The sequence below is a fragment of the Dunckerocampus dactyliophorus genome, chromosome 8, assembly GCF_027744805.1.
Source record: "Dunckerocampus dactyliophorus isolate RoL2022-P2 chromosome 8, RoL_Ddac_1.1, whole genome shotgun sequence".
Lineage (NCBI taxonomy): Eukaryota > Metazoa > Chordata > Actinopteri > Syngnathiformes > Syngnathidae > Dunckerocampus > Dunckerocampus dactyliophorus.
The window spans coordinates 25,695,295-25,717,514 of NC_072826.1; the positions used below are offsets into that span (position 1 = coordinate 25,695,295).

At 38.9% G+C, this 22,220-nt stretch overlaps 1 protein-coding gene across 2 annotated transcripts in view; it reads right to left on the bottom strand.

The window, feature by feature from the left end:
• The window catches only part of asip1 (agouti signaling protein 1), a 48,855-nt gene that overhangs the window by 13,226 nt on the left and 13,409 nt on the right, over positions 1-22,220 (bottom strand). The window lies entirely within an intron of this gene.

A 22,220-nucleotide genomic window follows, 5' to 3' on the forward strand; every position in this document is an offset into this window, starting at 1 on the left:
ATAATAACTGATAGAATGATTGAAGAAGTGTTTGATTGATAATGAATGAGTACAGACCATGTACTCACCACAATGAAGAGTTAATAGTCAGTGTAGTAGTGGTTAGATATACTGTAGTATTGTATGTACGCAGTAGTTCAGGTCTCTTCTTCTTTGTATTTTGTGAGCATCAACTCCTTGTACTTTTTCTTAAAATGGCTCATTGTTGTGCATTGTTTGAGTCCCTTACTCAATCCGTTCCACAACTTGATTCCACATACAGAAATGCTGAAAGTTTTCAGTGTTGTCCGTGCATAGAAGTGTTTTAGGTTCAAATTTCCCCTCAGATCATATTTCTCCTCTCTTGTTGATAAGAATTGTTTTACATTTTTGGGTAGAAGGTTATTGTTTGCTTTATGCATAATTTTAGCTGTCTGAAAGTTTACTAGATCCACAAATTTGTAATAATTGTGATTTTATAAATAAAGAGTTTGTGTGTTCTCTGTAAGCAGCATTATGACCTTTTTTGTAGCACAGTTAGTGGCTGAAGTGCACTTTTGTAGTTATTACCCCATAACTCGGCACAGTAAGTTAGATATGCTGATATCAGTGAACAGTACAGCGTAGGAAGTGCTTTTTGGTCTAGGACAAATTTAGCTTTTTTCAGTATTGAGGTGTTTCTTGCCACTTTATGCTTTAAATTTTTAATGTGAGATTTCCAGTTCATCTTCTCGTCTATTATAACCCCGAGAAATGTATTTTCGTTCACCCTGTCAATGTCTACACCGTCAATTTATATTTGCTGATACGCTTCCTTTTTGCACTTACCAAATAGCATTACTTTAGTTTTACTTAGGTTGAGTGATAGTCTGTTTTTATCAAACCATCTTTTTAGTATAATTAGTTCATCTGTGATTTGTTGTACTAGCTCTGGTGTGCTGTCTCCAGAACATAATGCGGTTGTATCGTCTGCAAGTAATACTAGCTTTAGGTCTCTCGGGACTTTACAGATGTAGTTTATGTATCGATTGAATACTTTTGGTCCTCGGATTGACGCCACATGATATGTTTAACCCCTCGGACGTATATTCTCCTAGCTTCACATATTGCCTCCTGTCAGCCAAGCAGCTTTTAACCCAGTTCAAGACCAACCCTCTGATTCCATACCTTTGTAGTTCAGTGATTTGAATATCATGATTAATTGTGTCGAAGGCTTTTGTTAAATCCATAAATACTGCAGCCGCGCACTTTCTGTGATCTTTAGCGTTGGTGATTTCCTCTGTAATTTCAATTAGTGCCATGGAAGTTGAAATGGTACTTCTGTATCCGTATTGACTGTCCGCTAGTAACTCATTTTTATTTATAAAATTGTCCAACCTGTTATTAAATAGTTTTTCAATGATTTTGGAAAATTGTGGCAATAAGGACACTGGTCGGTAGTTTATGAATTGATGTTTGTTTCCATTTTTAAAAATTGGAACTACTTTAGCTATTTTTGGGAATATTTTGTTTTTGTTTTTTTGTTTTTAGCTATTTTGTTTGGGAATTTACCTGTCTGGAATGATAGGTTACTAAGGTACGTCAGCGGTTGTGCAATCTCATTTTTTTTGCAACCCTTTTTATCGTTTCCATTTCTATTCTGTTGCAATCGGTTGATGTTTTCGCTTTGAATTTATTAACAATATCAATGATTTGATCAATGATTCGGCCGCACGGTGGTCTAGTGGTTAGCACGTTGGCCAACACAGTAACAGCTTGGAGATCGGGAAGACCTGGGTTCGAGTGTGTGGAGTTTGCATGTTCTCCCCGTGTGCGCGTGGGTTTTCTCCGGGTACTCCGGCTTCCTCCCACATTCCAAAAACATGCAGGTGAGGTTAATTGGCGACTCTAAATTGTCCATAGGTATGAATGTGAGTGTGAATGGTTGTTTGTCTATATGTGCCCTGCAATTGGCTGGCGACCAGTCCAGGGTGTACCCCGCCTGTCGCCCGAAGTCAGCTGAGATAGGCTCCAGCATACCCCCGTGACCCTAATGAGGAAGAAGTGGTATAGAAAATGGATGGAATGGATGGATCAATGATTTCCTTTTGTGTAACGTTAGTGAGGAACATGGAATTGGGATTCTTGTTACGATCTCATTTCTTTCCTCTACTGGTGGTAATTTGGGATCTTTGTTTCCAGTTCCGGTCCAATATTTACGAAGTAGTTGTTGAACTTTTCAATTACCAGATTCATATTGTCATATTTATCCTTTCCGTCTATGAAATAAAGAGGGTAGTCTGCTTTCTTAGCACCGTTCCGTAGAATACTGTTTAAATGCCCCAGGTTGCTCTAGTGTTGTTTTTGTTCTTGTTTAATAATTGACTATAATATTCTCTCATACACACTCTCAAAATGTTTGTTAACTTATTTTTGTATGTTTTATATATTTTTCCTGCTTCTTTAGTTTTTTGAATGATAAATCTCCTATATTGTGTATTTTTCTTCTTCCAGGCATTTAGTAGTCCCTTGCTCATCCATGGCTGATTTCTCTTCCTTTGCTTATTAGATACTTCTCTCAGTGGACAATGTCTGTTGGAGCACTTCATATAAATATTAAGAAAGTTGTTGTATGCCTCGTTCACATCATTCTCACGATATACGCACTCCCATCTTTGTTTTTCCAAATCTTTGATAAAAGCGCGAATACTTTCCTCTGTATGTAATCTTTTGAATGTCCTGATATCATCCTTCTTTCTGTTTTTATAGTTTTCATTAAAAATCGTAAACACCGGAGGATGGTCAGTAATATCATTAATTAACAGGTGTTGTTATGGAAATCATTGGTGAATATGTTATCAATTCATGTTGCGCAGTGATCTGTAATTCTACTTGGCCTGGTGATTTTAGGATAAAGACTTAAACTGTTCATTGTGTCTATAAAGTTATCTATTCTGTTTTGCTTATTTGAATTCAGAAGGTCAATGTTGAAATCTCCACAGACAAAGATTATTTTTTTTTTTAGATTAGATTAGTTTTAAGAGCATAAAGTTGAATTACTAAAAAGATTATTATGAGAAACAAACAAAACAACAAATAAAGTTGTAATTTTTGGAAAATTAAGTTGTGGAAAATAGTATCATCGTATAATAGAGTAAAAATATTATGGGTATGAAAGTCATAACTACGAGAAGAAAATGTACAAGAAGAAAGTTGAAATAGTTGAGAAAGAAAGAACAGCAGCCGCTGAAATGCAAAAAAATGGCTGTGATTTTATGAGAAAATCACATCAAAATATTACAATAAAAAGTTGCATTCTAACAAGAAAAAGTCATGGATTTTAGGAGCGTAAAGTTGAAATATTAAAGAAAAAAATTTACAAGAAAGTCTAAGTAGTTGGAAAATAAATAAAAAAAAAAAACAGCAGAAATGCAAAAAAAAGCTGTAATTTTAGGAGAATAATGTTAAAAAATTAAAAAAAAAAAGTCACAATTTTATGGGAATGAACTCATGATGTGAGGAAAAATGATACCATTTTAGTAGCACAGAGTTGAAAGATTAAAGAAAAATACATGATTTTTTAAAAAGTTGTAATGATTGAGAAACAAACTAATCAACTAAAGTTGTCATTTTTGGAAAATTAGGTTGCGAAAATATGTATCATTATAACAATAAAGTAAAAATATCATGGGAATACAGTCATAATTACAAGAAGAACATGAAGTAGTTGGAAAATTTAAAAAAAACTACAGTAGAAATGCATAAAGCAGTTGTGATTTTATGAATAGTCAAAATATTAAGAGAAAAATAACATAATTTTAGTAATATAAAGTTGAAATATTGAAGAAAAAAATATGTTAGTTTCGAAAAGCCACAATGTTATGAGAAACAAACCAAACAAAATATAGAGGGCATTTTTTGGGAAAATTAGATTGGGAGTCAAGTCAAAATAGTATGGGAATAAAGTCAAAATATTATGAGAATAAAGTCATAATACTATGAAAAGGAAATGTATGAAGATTATTGAAGAAGAAAGTTTAAATATTTGGAAAATGTTAAAAAAAAAGCACAATTAATTATTAATAATAGTCTTTTTCACCTATATGGCAAAGCTGAGATGCAGTTATTTCTTGAAATATATCTATAACTTCTTAGCATATCTACATGTGTTGCTTTACAAACTAGACAAGCGCAGACCTCCGCCAAGCGCCATAGTTCCCCCATATTGCGATTCACACCAAAATAATAATCCTACATTTTTTGGACCAGTCTTTGATATTTTGTAGAACCTGTTGGAAACTTGTTTTTGGCAAGTGCTCTGACCATTTTTTGTGGAGTTATATGCATATTAAAGAATATTAAGGAATATTAATTATATTAAAGAATCCTTTAAAAAAAATTGCTGGATCCAGACCGTGATCCGGATCACCCCCAAAATGTAATCAGTTCTTCCATTTCCCATTTTCGACAATTCGTGAAAATCTCATCCAAATCCATTCTGAAATTTTGAAGTTATTTTGAACACAAACAGACAAACAGATAAATGCTGCGCTTGGCGGAGGTAAATATCAAAGTGGCAAAGTTGCATCCTTTCATTTTTCACTATGTGGTCCTCACTGGAAAAGGTTTGGACACCCCTGTGGTAAACAGTAGTAAGCGTACATAAAAACTAAGTAGTGATCGGTGCCTCGTGTGAGTGCTATCATTATCGGCAGTAAAAAGGATACCGATATGATGTGATATATAATTTTTATGCCAATATCGGCAGATAATATCGGACATCCCTACTTGTAAGGCCCTGGCAGAGACATATAGAATTTGACGTTCATTTTAAACTTTACTGCCTACCTTAACACACCAACAGCAGTGCTCAGTTCCAGTGCGGTAAACTCGCACACGTTTCTGTCGCTCTCCACACCGACCGCACCATTTCATTATGTCAGGTGCATTCACAAACACCGGAATTCTCAACATGAACATAACAACAAAAGCAAGTTTCATTTTGCTGGATGAATACATGACTCTGGTATGTAGGATTGACCAGCAAAACACCTTCATAACGCTAGTCCAACAGCGATACAATTGTGTGTCAATGATCAATTTCTGCTGCAATTGCACGGAATGTATGCACTTTAACTGTTAATTTGTCACCTCTAAAATTTCACTTTTTGGAAAGTTTTCACATGCAAATGTTGACAGGTATGCCCTTTATTAAGATTATAAGGACAACATTCTGAATTATAGGGAATGGCATAGCTTTTTTAAATCAATATAGTGTGTTTGCTTTAGTGGAAAAGTACAAACAATTCAATGGCGAATTGGGCTATTTTTAGTAGTAGTAGTTTAGTACTTGTAGTAGTGTAGTTTAGTAGTAATGTTGTAGTAGAAATATGTTGTTTTGGTTTGTAAATTACATGAGAATAATTATAGAATTCTGCTGTTTTGTTGACAGTAAATCAAAATGCAAAAAACGTTTAATATTTGGCAAGAAAATAGGAACAACATCAATATCAGAGCGTCTGCTTCTCATTTACAAATCATTTTCAGTCATTCCTGTCATTGTGAAAGTCAAAAAAAGAGAAGGAGGAGAGCCAAAACACACGAAAGTACCCGCTTTGTTTCCGAAAGGCCTGTCTCCACTTTCACACTCACACAAACACACACAACTTGCGCTGTTTCGCAGCATGTTATTTGTTATTAATGCCACACTTAACAATAAAAAATCAGGCGTGTCCATGGATGGTAAAACGAATAGAAATGTTTTCAGATTAGACAATGGTGGATTGTAATTTTTCCACAGATAAAAGACAGATTGAGAAGACGAAACATGAAACTGGCTGACGTCACAAATAAATGCACAGACTTATGCCACTCATAACAGTTGTGGCTTTCCAACACACAGCACAGCTCAGCTTTGCCACATCGGATGCTGCGCAGGTCTCTGTTGAACGTTTCACACTTGAGAGACGAGTTTTATCAGGAGGAGGATTCTCCTGCATGTGCAGAAAGCAGGTTTAAAGGCGGAGTGTGCGGTTCTCTTCCGAGTGACCCCCCTCGCATGTGAAAGTGAAGCTTCTCATCTCTGAGCTGAAAAACCTTAGTACAGGGGTGTCCAAACGTTTTCCATCGAGGGCCACATACTGAAAAATCAAAAGATGGTCGGGCCAATTTGATATTTGACATTTTGTAAACCAACCCATGTAGATCTGCATGTCAGCTTTGTGACATCCCGTAGGTGAAAAAGTGTATCATTAGTATGAACTTTTTTTGCTTGTTCCATTTTACACATTTTTCAAAATTGATATGTTCTTTTTCTTAAATTCTATGACTTTATTCCCATAAGATTTTGACTTGACTGTTGTGATATTATAACTTTTTCCCTAACTAATTTTCCAAATATTTTAACTTGATTTTTTTTGTCACAATATGACGACTTTAGAAAATAACTTTTTTTTCTTAAATATTTCAACATAAATTTGAATTAATTTGATTTGATTTGATTTGATTTATATATATATATAAAACACAAAGACAAAGACCAATATCAATTAGACATAAAGGTCCCGATTGTGTGTGTTTATATATGTTCGACTACTTACAGTGAAACATTACGTCAACAAAACATTACACAACCAAATATAGACTAATATGTGCAAAACTAAAAGAACAAGTAGCATACAGTTTTTGCATTGAAGACTGGCATTTAGAAACTCAGTAATTTTCCAGCTTGCTTGAGTGTGTAAGCTGTCCCTACACTTTCTGCCTGTTGTCGACGCACGTCACCACACATTTACAGTAGACTAACAGGAAAAAAAGGAGAAAGACTGCTCGTTCACCTCAAAGAGCCAGTTCTAAGAGCCGTTTCGATCGCGAATGACCCATCACTACATGCTACACGACGTCATGTGAGAGAGTCGAGGGTAGCAGACTACATTTGCAATTTTGACGTTTAAATTAAAAGTCATGTTTTCAGCTGTTATCCAAACCTTTTTAAACACTTCATGTTTAAAAGTCATTGTGAATAAAACCACACAAAAGGCGTGTTGGAGTCATCAGTCACTAACGTGCCATCCAGGTGAGTCAGCCCAGCTAATTAGCCGCTAATGCTAACGCGTTGCAATAGCTACCCGGAACGCAATCGGTCTCGCGCATGCGCAAGGACTTCGTCACTTCCTCCTTTAGATAATTTTTACGACAGTGCTTCTGAGACGTCACGTATTGTGGTAGTTATTTTTTAAATGTATGAACATAAATGGTCATTAACCATACTTCATATATGTAATATATTAGGAGGTTATTTTAAAGAGCGACACTTGTTAAAAGACTTCTTTAGCATGCGGATGTTTCTATCGGCTTATGACAGCCACAAAGACTGAGCTCCGTAAACACTTACACAACTTACATCAATAAATAGAATAAAACACACAAAATGCAGTTACATTTCAATGTAAACAACCATAAGCAGAGTGCGATGATGGATTAATCTAGAGAATTCAGTTTTGTTTTTTTTAAAATAATGGTGTGTTTTTTTTTAAATACCATTCATCCAAACATATCTTCCTAGCAAATGCTTTTGCGTTTTTTGTTTTTTTTCAGTGGTGAAAAAAACATAAAATAATTTATTAAACGTGGAAAAGAGGGCTTATAAATTGTCCACTTGCACCAAGGATATGATAGAAGAAAAAAAGATTGATTATGTTGTTATTTCTCAAATGTCTATTTATTTTAATAACGTTTCTGGGAGTGGAGGGGAGGGACGTACAGTATATTGCTTGCTGCCGCAAAATAGGTCGACGGAGGCCTAACATGTGACTGCCGAAAACTAGACCGACCGTATGTAGACGCGTTCTGCACATGCGTAGAACCCAGTTGAACCGATTGCATTCCGGGTACGTATTGACACGGCGTGTACCATAGTTAGCATCACAAAAATCTGCTAGCATCAGTGCTAATCAATTATCAATGGCAGTTGTTGGATCAAATTCTAACGTCTTTAAGAAGTACAACTGATGTGATAAATGAGTGGATGCTGAGTTGGTCATGGTTTGTTTACAAATATTGTTTTAATGAACTCTTTGCTTTATATAAGTATGAAGCACGGGGGTGTCCAAATTGTGTCCTGACAGCCATTTGCAGCCCGCATAGAAATACAATGAAACAAAATCAAAAATGGCAAAAGAAAAAGGCACAATGTCAAGAGGGAAAGCTGAAAATATATACAACATTATTTTATCCTTATCAAAAAAAGAACAGTGAGGAACCAGGACCTCCGAAAAGTGTAGAAGTCACAAGGAAGAATGCTCTATATTTGTGTATAAGGTTTCTACATCCATAGTGACTAAATAGGTCTCTTTTCCTATGTTTTTAAATTGTTCTACCTTAGCGAGGACACCAGTGGTATCCTGAATATAAGATGGAAGTATGTGCAATATGGTTTGATAAAATAATCCGTGTACTGAGGAACAGATTCTGTAAGGCTGTTGTTGCCTGATATAACTGGTCTGGTTTAGGTGGCATATAAAAAGCATATAAAAAAAGCATATCAAAAGATGTCATTTTAGAGTGATCATTAAAAAGACATTTCACCTCTTGTTCAGAGAGCCAATTTCTCTCTAGTGCTTCATTGAGTAACTGTTGTAACTCTAATTTCAGATCATCAGTAGGGTTATCGGCAAGACATGTCTAAAACTCTACCTTATTGAGTTGGCGATCGGCCTCTTTAACTTCCTGTACATATCCTTGCTCCACACCACCGTAGCCCTCCTTTATCTGCCTTTTTAATAACAATTTCTTCATCTTTCCTTAATGCCTCCAAAGCACATTTCTCTTTAAATGAGATATCAAAATACTTGGATTTGCTCTTATTCTTAAACAAATGATCAATGTCAACTCTAATATAAGTTTTTTCTAGCGAACATATTTAATGTAGCATTCTGCACCAAGGGGCAAAAGGTGGATTTAAGTTTAAATTGTAACCTTTGTCCATTAGGAATGGTCTGACCTGAACCTATAGTACTTGTAGGATTCATCTTATACCGTGGCCTCAGGTGTAGGTTCCTGTAGAAGCGTAAGAGGTCGATCTTGGTGTCAAATTCTTTTGCAGAATAAGTGGGGGCATCTAAGTTGTTGGTTTCTTCCTCCCCCGTCCTGTCCGCCGTTTCCTCTGTACCTTCCCATTGTACATCCCCTTCCTCTCACAGGTTTGGTTTGGTGGAGTGGACTGCCTCCAGGCTCTAAAACATCCTGTGAGGATGTTGCCAAATATTTGGTGTGGTCTTCATCTTCACTGCTTGTGAAATTGAATGACACTGTTCGTGGCCTTCGTGGTTCGTTTTTATTGGTTGCCCACCATCCGTACTTCTCTGTGTCCTCTGTCTCCAATTGTAGACTTTTCCTTGCTGGTAGTTAGTTTAATCTCTTTGGAACTTCTTAATTTTGTGCTGTTTCAGGTCCTGTGTATATTTCTCCATTTCAGCACTTAATTTCTCTTCAAAGTGTTGATTACTCACATGTATTGAACAGTCATCAATTGTCCTCCTCACTTCAGAAATGTCTTTTTGCACAGCATCTCTGTCAATATTGAATTCTTCAGTGAATAAAAGCAGTAGATCAGAGGAGCATTTATTCAGGATAGCTTCCCATTTTCGTCTGAAATTCTTTTTTCTCCAAAGGTTGGAAATGTCTTAAGCTTCTAGGAATGAGACCCTTTGTCCGAAAATCTGAAAGTGTTACCGAATTCAGATGTAGTCGTGTGTCTTTCTCCAACAGGTGTCTCAAATTAGTGTAGGCTTTGCTCATTGTATCTTGAGAAGGTTGTACAGCTGGGAAGTCATCCATCAGTGAAGTGCTTGTGATGATCCTTTATCCATCATCTCAGGAGTAGGAAAAAGTATGATCCATTTTAAATATATGCCTCGGGTCCAAACACACATGTGGAGCTGCTCCTCATAAAGTAATTCCCAGTACTTGTAGCAGTATCAAAAAAGGAATAATGAGGAACGCAACCTGGACCTCCAAAAAGTGTAGATGTTTCAGGGAGGAGGTGCTCCCTGATAAGAGGGTTCACTCTGCATGTGTCTATGCGCATTGGCTCTATATGAAATGAACACAGAAGAGCGTGAGCATCTTCTCAGCTATTAAGCCTCTTTGTCCCAGTAGTGGAGGCGGGGGCTACGTATACGGAGTGCTAGCAGACTATTAATGAAAGCACAAAAGCAATAGTTTCTAAGCCGAATGCCACAGTTCCAGTGTGGATGTGCTTCAGAGCCTTCCTCCCGACAGTCAACGCCTACTGAGGCGTTTGATCGGCGGAGCAAATATTAAACGAAACAGCACAAAATGGTGCGCGCTCACAGTGTCCTAGCTGCATTGCAAAACAAATGTAACCGTTCAATACGGTTCAAAAGCCAACATTTGGGGAAATGTTAGACAGTAGGCATTGCATTGGCAATGCCTAGGCAATGTAGTGTGTGTGTGTGTGTGTGTGTGTGTGTGTGTGCATATAAGAAGTGGTGATGTCTTTCGTGTCCCTCCTGAGCTGCCATAGCCTGTGCATTGAAGTTGAGCAGTGTTGTGTTCAAGCACGTTATGACATAAAAGGATGGCTAAACTCACGCAAGTCGTGCAGTCTGTCATATCCGTTATTTTACACAGCTCAGATCTGACCCCCCCACAATAGTTTAAAAATACATTACATAACTGCGTGTGTGTGTGTAGGTTTTATTCAAGTGCTTTTTTTTCTTAACAGAGACGGTCTATATAGTGCAACATTGCCGGGAGCACTTCCCGTTTCCCAGTGTGCTTTGCTGTACAGTTTTTGTAAATGGCTGGAAAGTACATGCTTGGAGCTCACATAGTAGTTGGTAAATATTCTGCATTGTACGTTGGTAGTGTCTTGTCTGTGTTTATCCACCTTTTGCGTTGCTGTGTGTAGTTGTGCTGTGTGACACCATGAGTAGGATTGGTATGTGATTTGGTGACTTCCCGCGAGTAGTAAACATTAAAGATTCCGATTTCTGGGCCTCACACAGGTACACTATGCTTGAGGTTTATCTAGTGGCTCAAATGTGACATGACACAATGATCATTGAATGACAATCTTTGATAACATGGCTTTGAAAAAGGTCAAAATTATAGAATACACTAAGTCCCCAACTAACGAACACAATTGGTTCCAGACGACCGTTCTTACGTCGAATTGTTCTTAAGTACATGTACGTGTGTACAAATACAGTATATGTGTATGTATGTACTGTAAATATGAGTTTGGATGCAGTAGTAATATTAAACGAGGATAATTAATGAAAAAAACAATAATAAAAATGATATAATAATACGTAATGATAAATGTTATTTACCTTTGAAGAGGAGTGGTCGAGTATACGTCGTTGGTGGTGGAGTTGGAGGAGGAGATATTGAAAAAAAGGACAAATCGTCGTCATCATTAGACTCTTCTAAAAGAGGTAGTGTTCTGTGGGTGGTGTAGAATTAAGCAGGCCTATTAATTCTTCATAAACCTTAATCACACGCTCTGTAGGGGTTGTATTATACAGCTAACAATGTAGCTTTGTCTCTACCGCTGTTGGTCCCATTAGCAGTGTCACAGTGCCCTCTGCTGGTCAAGCATGTAACAGTATAAATATGGGCTGGTTGGTCGAGCATGTAGCAGTATAAATATGGACTTTATAAGGCCAAACACATGAAAATATAGACCAGTTGGCTTTGTTCGTATCTCCGAAAGTTCGCACGTCGATTGTTCGTTAGTAGGGGACTGAGTGTATAGTCGGAATTTGTTATCCCCTGCAGGCTGAGTTGGCGATATGCCTCTTAACTTATCCTTGCTCCACACCACTATAGCACCGCCTTTATCTACGTTTTAAATGACAATCTCTTCATCGTTCATTAATGCCTCTAAAGCACATTTCTTTTTAAATGAGATATTAAAATACTTGGATTTGCTCTTATTCTTAAACAATTTATCAATATCAGAATTAACTTTTTAGCGAACATATTTAATGTAGCATTCTGCACCAAGGGGCAAAAGGTGGATTTACGTTTAAATTGTAAACTGAACCTATAGGTGTAGGTTCCTGTAGAAGCGGAAGAGATAGATCTTGGTGTCAAATTCCTTTGCAGAATAGTGGGGGCCAACGATAATCCTTTGGACAGAAGCTGAACACTTTCATCTGACAGAGGCTTATTGGAAATGTTGATCATGTCGTGTCTGCCATTTCCTCTGTACCTTCCCAGTGTACGTCCCCTTCCTCTCACAGGTTTGGTTTGGTGGAGTGGACTGCCTCCAGGCTCTAAAACATCCTGTGAGGATGTTGCAGAAGATTTGGTGTAGTCTTCATCTTCACTGCTTGTGAAATTGAATGACACTGTCCGACCCAACTTCCGTACTTCTGTGTCCTCTGTCTCCAATTGTAGACTTTTCCTTTCTGGTCGTCAGTTTCATCTCTTTGGAACTTCTTAATTTTGTGCTGTTTCAGGTCCTGTGTATATTTCTCCATTTCAGCACTTAATTTCTCTTCAAAGTGTTGATTACTCACATGTATTGAACAGTCATCAATTGTCCTCCTCACTTCAGAAATGTCAGGGTCTTGTTCACGAGTGAGGGACGGTTGGAGCGTGAGGTCGAGAGGATTGGCGCAGCGTCTGCAGTAATGCGGTCGCTGTACCGGACCATCGTGGTGAAAGGAGAGCTAAGCCGGAAGGCAAAGCTCTCAATTTACCGATCAATCTACACTCAACAAAAATATAAACAAACAAAGATATGGCACACCTGTGAGGTGGGATGGATTATCTCAGCAAAGGAGAAGTGCTCACTATCACAGATTTAGACAGATTTGTGAACAATATTTGAGAGAAATGGTGATATTGTGTATGTGGAAAAAGTTTTAGATCTTTGAGTTCATGTCATTAAAAATGGGAGCAAAAACAACAGTGTTGCGTTTATATTTATGTTGAGTGTATGTTCCCACCCTCACCTATCGTCATGAGCTTTGGGTCGTGACTGAAAGAACGAGATTGCGAATACAAGCAGCTGAAATGAGTTTCCTCCGTAGGGTAGCTGGACTCACCCTAAGAGATAGGATGAGGAGCTCAGTCATCCGGGAGGAGCTCAGAGTAGAGCCGCTGCTCCTTCACATCGAGATGCCCAGCCGGGAGAAGGCCCCGGGGCAGACCTAGGACACGCTGGAGGGATTATGTCTCACAGCTGGCCTGGGAACGCCTTGGTGTCCTCCTGGTGGAGCTGGAGGAGGTGGCCGGGGACCGGGAAGTCTGGGCTTCCCTACTCAGACTGCTGCCCCCGCGACTCGGACCCGGATAAGTGGAGGAAAATAGATGGACTTCAGAAATGTCTTGTGGCACAGCATCTCTGTCAATATTGAATTCTTCAGTCAATAAAAGCATTAGATCAGAGGAGCATTTATTAAGGATAGCTTCCCATTTTCGTCTGAAATCATTTTTGTCTCCAAAGGTTGGAAATGTCTTTATTCTTAAACCTCTAGGAATAAGACCCTTTCTCCAATAATCTGAAAGTGTTACCGAATTCAGATGTAGTCGTGTGTCTTTCTCCAACAGGTGTCTCAAATTAGTGTAGGCTTTGCTCATTGTATCTTGAGAAGGTTGTACAGCTGGGAAGTCATCCATCAGTGAAGTGCTTGTGATGATCCTTTATCCATCATCTCAGGAGTAGGAAAAAGTATGATCCATTTTAAATATATGCCTCGGGTCCAAACACAGCTGCTCCTCATAAAGCACCCGCAAGTACTGGTAGCAACATCAAAAAAGGAATACTGAGGAACGCTACCAGGACCTCCAAAAAGTGTAGAAGTCACAAGGAAGAGGTGCTCTTTGGAAGAGGGACAGGAAATCGTCAAAATTGCAAAAAGATCTAAGGCACTCTCACGTCCTGTTAAAATGCCTTTAATATTTTATGGCATGTCTTAATGGACCTCAATCAACCCCAATGCGTTTCAGCCATCCGGCCTTCCATGTGAGTTTAAATCACATGTTCCACCAATCGGGCTTCTGTACCTGCAAGAGGGCGGGTCATGGTGGAAAGCACACCTATGTGGGCATAACACCACCAGATGGCAGTGTTAACGTCAAAACATACCCACACAAAACATTAAAAAAAGTCTATAAAAACAGAGTGAAATCAATGTCCTAGTTCAAACCTGGGTATGTTGTGGCTTGCAGTCTATGAATCCAAAATCACATTGTTTCAAATCTTAAATCCTTTTTACAAAATTACAAAATATTAAAAGTAACTCCCGCGTCTTTTTGATTTTTCAGCATGTGGCCCACAAAAAAGTTTGGACACCCACTAAAATGGAATTTAAAATATTAATTTTACACAATTATAGCGTTTGGTTGTGGATGGGATTTGTGACTTTGAGCATCAAGCTAATCCTTAAACTTTAACCTGCTGTCACAAATACAAACTTGCCTCATTTTTGTTTAGGAAAGGACTTGCTTGGATGTGATTTTAGAATACGGGAGACAACTGTTACAACAAAGGTAAGATTTACCTACACGCACACATACACACACAGTTCCTGGAATATTTTTCCCCAGAGTTTCCCAGACCTTTGCAGCTGGAGACCCAAATTAGGAATTTGATTCCTCCTCGGGACTTAACAATCAAATTGAACCTGGAACACTGACCCTAAGTTTGGGTCTATAGGTTGATGGTGTGGATAGAGTGTAAATAAAGCAACAGTAGATCTGGGTTCAAATCTCCGTTGGGCATCTCTGTGTTGAGTCTGCGTGCTCTCACCGTGTGTGTGCATGGCTTTTCTCCGGGTACTCCGGTTTCCTCCCACATTGCAAAAACATGCATGGTAGGTTCCTTGTCAACTCTAAATAAATCCATAGGTATGAATGTGAGTGTGAATGGTTGTTTGTATATGTGCATTGCAATTGGCTGGCAACCAGTCCAGGGTGTACCCCGCCTCTTGCCCAAAGTCAGCTGGGATAGGCTCCAGCATACGCCCGCGACCCTAATGAGGATAAGCGGCATAGAAGACGTCCTCAACACACACAACACACCTCTGGTCTTCAAAATAAGAGCGCTGTGTTCCACATCCTCTTTACTTGTAACAAAATAAGGGTGTCATGAGAAGTAGTTTACAGTGACTTACGTGATGGCTAGATTGGCTACCTCATATGTTCAGTGTCAAGCTGCCAAAGAACCTCTTCAGAACAGGCCACTTGATACACCTTTTTCTTCATTTTTCATTATATTGCACTTCATTTCTACTCTTTTCAAAGGCGTATAAGACACAATTTACACTTTTTCAAGAAATGTAACTAATGGTCTCATCAAACCTCTCATTCATTTTGTCCAGCATGAAGCTGTTGACTGTCCAGTCAGAGCCATGCAGTATATTGTGTGTATCATGCTTTCACTTTTCTATTCCCTTCATTCCATCCAAGTTAATGGAACACTCACAAGATGCCACCAAAATCAAACAGTCGCGATATACAGTATATTGTATCGTGAGCTAAATATTGTGTATCGTATCGCATTGTGAGATTTGTGCATTGCTACATGCTACATTATGTCATATCCAGCAAGAAAACCTACTTTCCCACAGACTTTTCCTCATTGAATGCATCCATGAACGTTATGGATCGAACAGTTACGTTTAAGAACAGACAATGACAGTGTGGATTACATTTCTGTCCACTGACTAAATCCAGAATGCTTTTCTGTGTGCCAAGAATAAAACAATTCAAAATGCATTAGTTGTATTTGTATGTTACATAGTTAAAATGGCATTTTATTTGGTACACGAAAAAGTGCTTATGACTTGTAAGGACTGGGAAATGTCTGATGACTTGGGACTTGCACGTCTTGACTTGAGACTTGAGATTAAAGACTTTAGACTTGCAAGACTTTCTCCCACCTTTAGTCTGTTTTGAGTTCAAAACATTCTTCTATAAACAGGAACTTAAGCAAGACATAAGACATAAGACATATTTTATTTCTTTTTTAAAGTTTGCGTTATTTGTTTCTTAAAGCAGAATTAAAAAGTTGGCTGGCTACATTTCTGCATGAATACTGGCTTGACACGTATACAGAGCTTAAATGTCCTGTTGATGTCTCCTGACTGGTGCTGGTCTCTATCTTTTCTCCATCGGATCCATTCCTCAGTGGTAATGTTTCCTCTCCATGTTACACACACACCACACCCTGCCTTCATCACCGTGGCTTGTGGGGGGCATCGACTAAACTACACGCACACATGTACACATGTATTTCAGGAACTTTCACAATAGAAAGAAATATAATACTCCAAATTGGTTGGCAAAATCACAATAAAGACGTGTCATTATTGAATGCACTGAAATTATAAACCATGACCATGTAGAGACAGACAGGGCCGGCCCTCCTACATGTACAACCTGTGCTGGTAGGACCCCACAGTCCATGCGGGGCTCCCATGCACATTCTCTGTGCATTCTCTGCAAATATGTAAATTCCTCGCTGCTGTGAGGCACAGAGATTTTTTTTCTATTTTTTTTGTTAAATTATAGTTTTTGAATGTGCCGCATGGCAATAAAAAAACAACCTCGACAACCACTTGTAAATGGCCCCTTTTGTGCATTACAGTTATTGTCATTTTGTTTACTGTCACGGTTAATATTTTCACTACTAATGTTACCATTAATATGTATGACTGTTTCAGTTCAGTATTATCACTGTGGTTGTTGATATTATTTTGTGCTTTCCAGACATTTGCCGATGTAGTCCTGTTTGTTTCTGTTGTTTTGTCATTGTCATTGCAATTGTTGTATTGTATTGTGCCCCTATTGTCCCCGCACTGCCCCCTCTGTTTTCTTTTCTTTTCTTTTCCGTTCCCTCCTTTTAGATTTAGCATTTAGATCAACAATACTGTCTGCATTAATGGCTGGACAGGAAAAAATAAAATAAATGGCCCCTTGGCCGCACTTTAGACACCCCTGTCGTACACTGTCACAATTATTGTACAACATTGCGCATAACAGACTGTTGTATTTTACTTTCGGTACGCTGAATCTTGTGGTTCTACTAAAAATGTGGATGATAGTCGCAGCATTGCTTGTTTAATCAGCCATAATGGATCACACACCCAACACCACATCTGGTGTTAGTTGACACAATACCACGGTATTCTTTAAGGCAGTGATTCTCAACTGTTGGGACACACTTGCGGGTCACGGAGCTGTTTTCAGTTTTTCCCTTGGCAAAAAAGTAAATTAAAAATAATGTTATGACCTGTTTTCCATGACTGCACCTCGCACTCTTGTCTGTGCTATTTGCTTGTTTGCTTGCTACACCGTCACGAGGTGAGTGCCATGTTCATGGGAGACTTTGTTAAAGGTATAGTTCGGATTTTGTGACATTAAGTTTTATGACATCGCCATCAGCAGCGTAGTGCATAGGTGGTAACTTTCCCCCCCACTTCGTCCAGTGAGGCGAGTTCTGGTTGGTTTTGGTGTTGAGGAAAGTAGTTCCGGCTAAAGCGTTTTGCTTCTCAAAACTCAAAAGAGTGATACATTTGCATCACAAAACGGTTTTCCACGAAAAGTCAGACCTCACAATCGCTTGGCGTTATTTTCTCTCCATTCGTATCAATGCGCTCTGCCACCAGCTGTAAACTGTTGCGCATATTTCCGTCATCTGTTTCACTTTGTTTACTGCTGGGGTAGTGAAAGTAAAAATGTCTGACTACGAAACAAGAGAAGACGACATTCCATTTAGCACAACGCCAAAGTGATACCTTTCTGTACAGGAATACACTGATGCCAAACTTTGTCAGATAGACAGCAAGAGAAAGGAGGGACAGCTGGTCCAAACTAAAGCTGGACCCACAGCAGTAGCTGTGAGTAGACTATACCTTTGTCCACTTTTTTCCAAGTTATATTGACTGATTAACAAATGACATTAGACATCTATGTCTAATGTCTATGTCATTTTTCTTAGAAGCTCACATATAGCTAACATACTGTATATTGTGACTGGAAGTATACTCATAGAAATGTGGAGATGAGCATACTTCCACGTAGCTGACTGTAATAATAATAATAACAGTTATCATATAATTATTATAATAATTAATAGTGTAATAATTATAATTATTATATTATGTAACAGCTTCAACGTTACGAGCTGATTCTTGGTAGCCTATTCCGAGTATAATACTGTTAGCTTGTAAACAAGGTGCTAATAGGCGCCATCTAATTAGCTAGTATATAGTTCTTACCTGGGTTACTGGGACAGAAGAAGTCTTCAAAACATGTGTCTTCCTCTGTTTTGGGCGTGTAGGAACGTAACCGTCCTCGCTGAAGTGTGCACTACATGCATGAAGCTGTTTCATCCCAGCGACTTTGGTTCCCACTTTATAGCCAATATGGCAAGAAGCCAAAGTTGTCTAATAGCAATGTCTGTGACAGGAAAACGATAGAATATATAGGGTGATTCACAAACATTTTTGTTGTTGCAACCCAGATAATTACAAGTACGCATAATTTTTAAAGATATTTTCTTTTGTCACAATACCACTCTTCACTTTAACTCTCTCGCGTCGCAGCGGTCGTGATCCGCGAATGTCAACACTGTGGAACACAGTTAGGAACACGTGAGGTCTGCTTTTTTTTAAAAGGGTTTTGTGATGCAAATGTATTACTCTTTTGAATGCATATTGTTGTGAGAAGCAAAACTCTTTACTTTAGTGACCCCACTAACTAGCCAAAACTACTTTCCTCAACACCGAAAACCAACCAGAACTCTGCTTATGGGACAAAGTGTCTGTTGATGCACTACACAGTTGATGGTGATGTCATACAACTTTATGTCAAAAAATCCAAACTATACCTTTGAGCTTGAGCGGGACGGGAAGGACATCGAGTGGTGGCTTAACGTGCCATCAGTTCGACATACAGCTGCAGATATCTGCTGGAGAAAAGCGTGCCATAAGGACAGAGATGGCGTCTTACTGCTGCTGCTGCAGGAATTTCACCCACAATGAATCTTTCTTCTTTGTCTGTAGTCCCTCTAAACATTTTCCCTTCGGGGAAAAAAATGAATACAGTAAATAAGAAAAGGTGTAAGGTGGATCCAGTTGAGAACCACTACAGGACGGCACATTCATTTGGCAAACTCTTTGGAATGTTCCACGAACATGTCCGTTTGCCGCATCGACAATAAGTTCCATCCCGGCCAAGAAAGAAGAAATGAAGGAAGCTAATGTGAAACGGGGAAAGATGTCACAAAAGTTGGATGATGTTGAGAAGTTGTTGGTGGTGTGGACAACCATTATTCATTCATTCATTTTCTATGCCGCTTGTCCTCACTAGGGTCGCAGTGGGTATACTGGAGCCTATCCCAGATGACTTTTCGCAAGAAGCAGGATACACCCTGGACTGGTCGCCAGTCAATCGCAGGGCACATATAGACAAACAACCATTCACACTCACATTCACATTCACACCTTTGGACAATTTAGAGCAGGGGTGGGCAATTATTTTTCCTAAGGGGGCAAATGAGAACTAGATAATTGTGGAGGGCCGGGCCAAAAGTTTGTACTGTACTCTGGCTATTAATTTTATTTGTACCTTGAAACCAGTTAATGGCATTGTTTACACAAGCTGGTAAGAGTATGTGTTATTATTAGGTAATGAGAAAGTGAGGTTGTTTTACAAAAAATGAATTTATTCAGTGAAATTATCCAAAACAATGGTAAATGTCAAACATTTGTGTTTTCATTCACATGAACCCCAAAACGGGTTTTGATTTCAACTTTCTATTAAGTCACCACAATGTGCCAAATATCATGAACAAGATATGTCACGATATTATTGTCAAACTGCCAAACGGTTCCAGAGAATTAAAAGTGAACACATTTTAGTGTTTCTTTTTGTTTAGTGAGAGAAATCTAGCCTCTGTTGAGCTTTAAGCAGCGCATCAAAGTCAGGTTGAATGTCTGAGGTAGAGATGCGAAGTACATCTGACAGATGATCATCAGTGAGTGAGGATCTGCGCCTGGATTTGGTCAACTTCATTCCTGAGAATCTATGTTCACATATGTACAGTAGGTAGATCCAAAAAGAACCAACATTTTCTCAGCATGTTTCCTTACGTTTGGAAAGTTCTCCTCCTTGAGAGATGAGTAGAACTCCAGCAGTGATGCTGACATAAAGTGCTCTACCAGTACTGTATCAGACTGCAAGTCAATGAGCTCCAGCGGTACATCAGTGGGTGCATTATCCACAGTGCATGCACAGGGAGAGGATATCAGGTGCATTTCATCCTCAGTGTTTTTGAAATCTTCAAATTCTCTTGAAAACTCACCGTGCAGGTCTCATAACATGGATGAGTACCTGCAGAGGTGACCAGCTGATAGTTTGACTTCTTTTAGGGTTTGCATGTGAGTGAGAGTGTTGTTCTCAAGTTGACTTGAAAGAAACTGCAACTTTCTTATGAAAGCCTTCACAAGGTTATGCATTCCATGAACAAAAAGGCCTTTGCCTTGCAGTTTAGTGTTCAGTTCATTCATAAGTGCAGCAACACCCACAACAAATGCTAAATCTGCCATCCAGTCCACATCTGAGAGCTCGGAGATGTTTTTGCCTTTCATCTTTAACACATTGCCCAGGCTGAGCCATCTGACAGCTGTGTTGCACCTGACGTCACCATGTTCATCATCATGCTCCTCTAAAAGTGCAACAAACTGCCTGTGATTCAATGCTCTTAACCTGATAAAGTTGAATGTTTTAGTTGCAACATCAACAACATGATTAAGTTTTAAGTCGTTTTAAGTCGTAAGTCCAGTTCCTTCATGTGCGCGCTCTCAGCCTCAGTCAAGTTTCCGTATTTCTCCGCGTGTTGTGTGTCATAATGCTGACTCAAATTGTACTCCTTAAACATGGCGATCTGCTCACCACAAACTAAACACATGGGTTTAACCCTGACTTCAGAAAATAAATATTTTGTGGTCCATATTTTCTTGAAACTTCGGCATTCATCGTCCACAATTCTTTTTTTGGCATGTGCGAACATGATTGAGCGGTGACCATGACTTGTTGCTAATCACATGCACTCACCGACCTGTTTTACATATTACGTATATGATGTACTGTATGTATGTACACTGATATAAGTAAAAGCATTGCCGTGTTAGTTAGTTGAAACCAGGTTTTATTTTCTTAATTCCAAGCAACCTTTCGCGGGCCGTTCAGAGTCGGGCTGCGGGCCGTCTTTGGCCCGCGGGCCTTAAAATGCCCGGGTCTGATTTAGAGTCTCCAATTAACATACATATGGAATGTGGGGGGAAGCCGGACTACATGCAAACTCCACACAGAGATGTCCTAACGTAGCAACGTAGTCCTAACCCAGATCTTCCAGCTCTCCTGACGGTGTGGCCAACATGCTAAACACGTACTTTCTTCTGAAGCCATTCTGGTGTAGATCTGCTCCTGTGTTTTGGATCATTGTCCTGTTTCAACACCCGGCCTCTTTTGAGCTTCAACTGTTGAACAGATAGCCTCAAGTTTTTCTGCAAAATATCTTGACGAACTTGTGAATTCATGTTTCCATTGTTGATAGCAATCTTTCCAGGCCCTGAGGCAGCAAAGCACGCTCACACCATGATGCACCCTCCACCATGCTTCACAGTTGGGATATGGTTTTGATGTTGGTGTGCTGTGCCATTTTCCTCCACCCATGGCGTTGTGTGTTCCTCACAAACAATTCAACTTTGATTTCATTTGTCCACAGAATATTTTGCCAGTAGTGCTGTGGAACATCCAAGTGCTCTTTAGCAAATGTCAAACGTGCAGCAATGTTTTTTTAGATGGCTTCCTCCTTGGTGTTCTCCCATGAACCCCATTCTTGTTTTATGTTTTACGTATGCTACATTTGTCAACGGAGATGTTGGGATATGCCAGTGATTTTTGTAAATCTCAAGTTGATGTTGACTGTACTCTTGCAACCATCTTTACAGGACGGCCACTCTACTGAACTGATCAAGGGCCCTATGAATTTAATTTTATTTTCTCCCAAATTCCGTTTTTTACAATTTTGTTTTTATGTTTTACACTGATTTTACCAATATAGAGTGTGTGCTTTTTGGGTTAGTGAATAAAATGTCCATTAATTAAATGCAAAAAGGCTTATATCATACATCATTGGGCAATTTTGTCCAGTATTTGCAGCAACGGATGTAGCTTTACAATAGGATGCCAGTCTCTGCACACATTGCTACAAA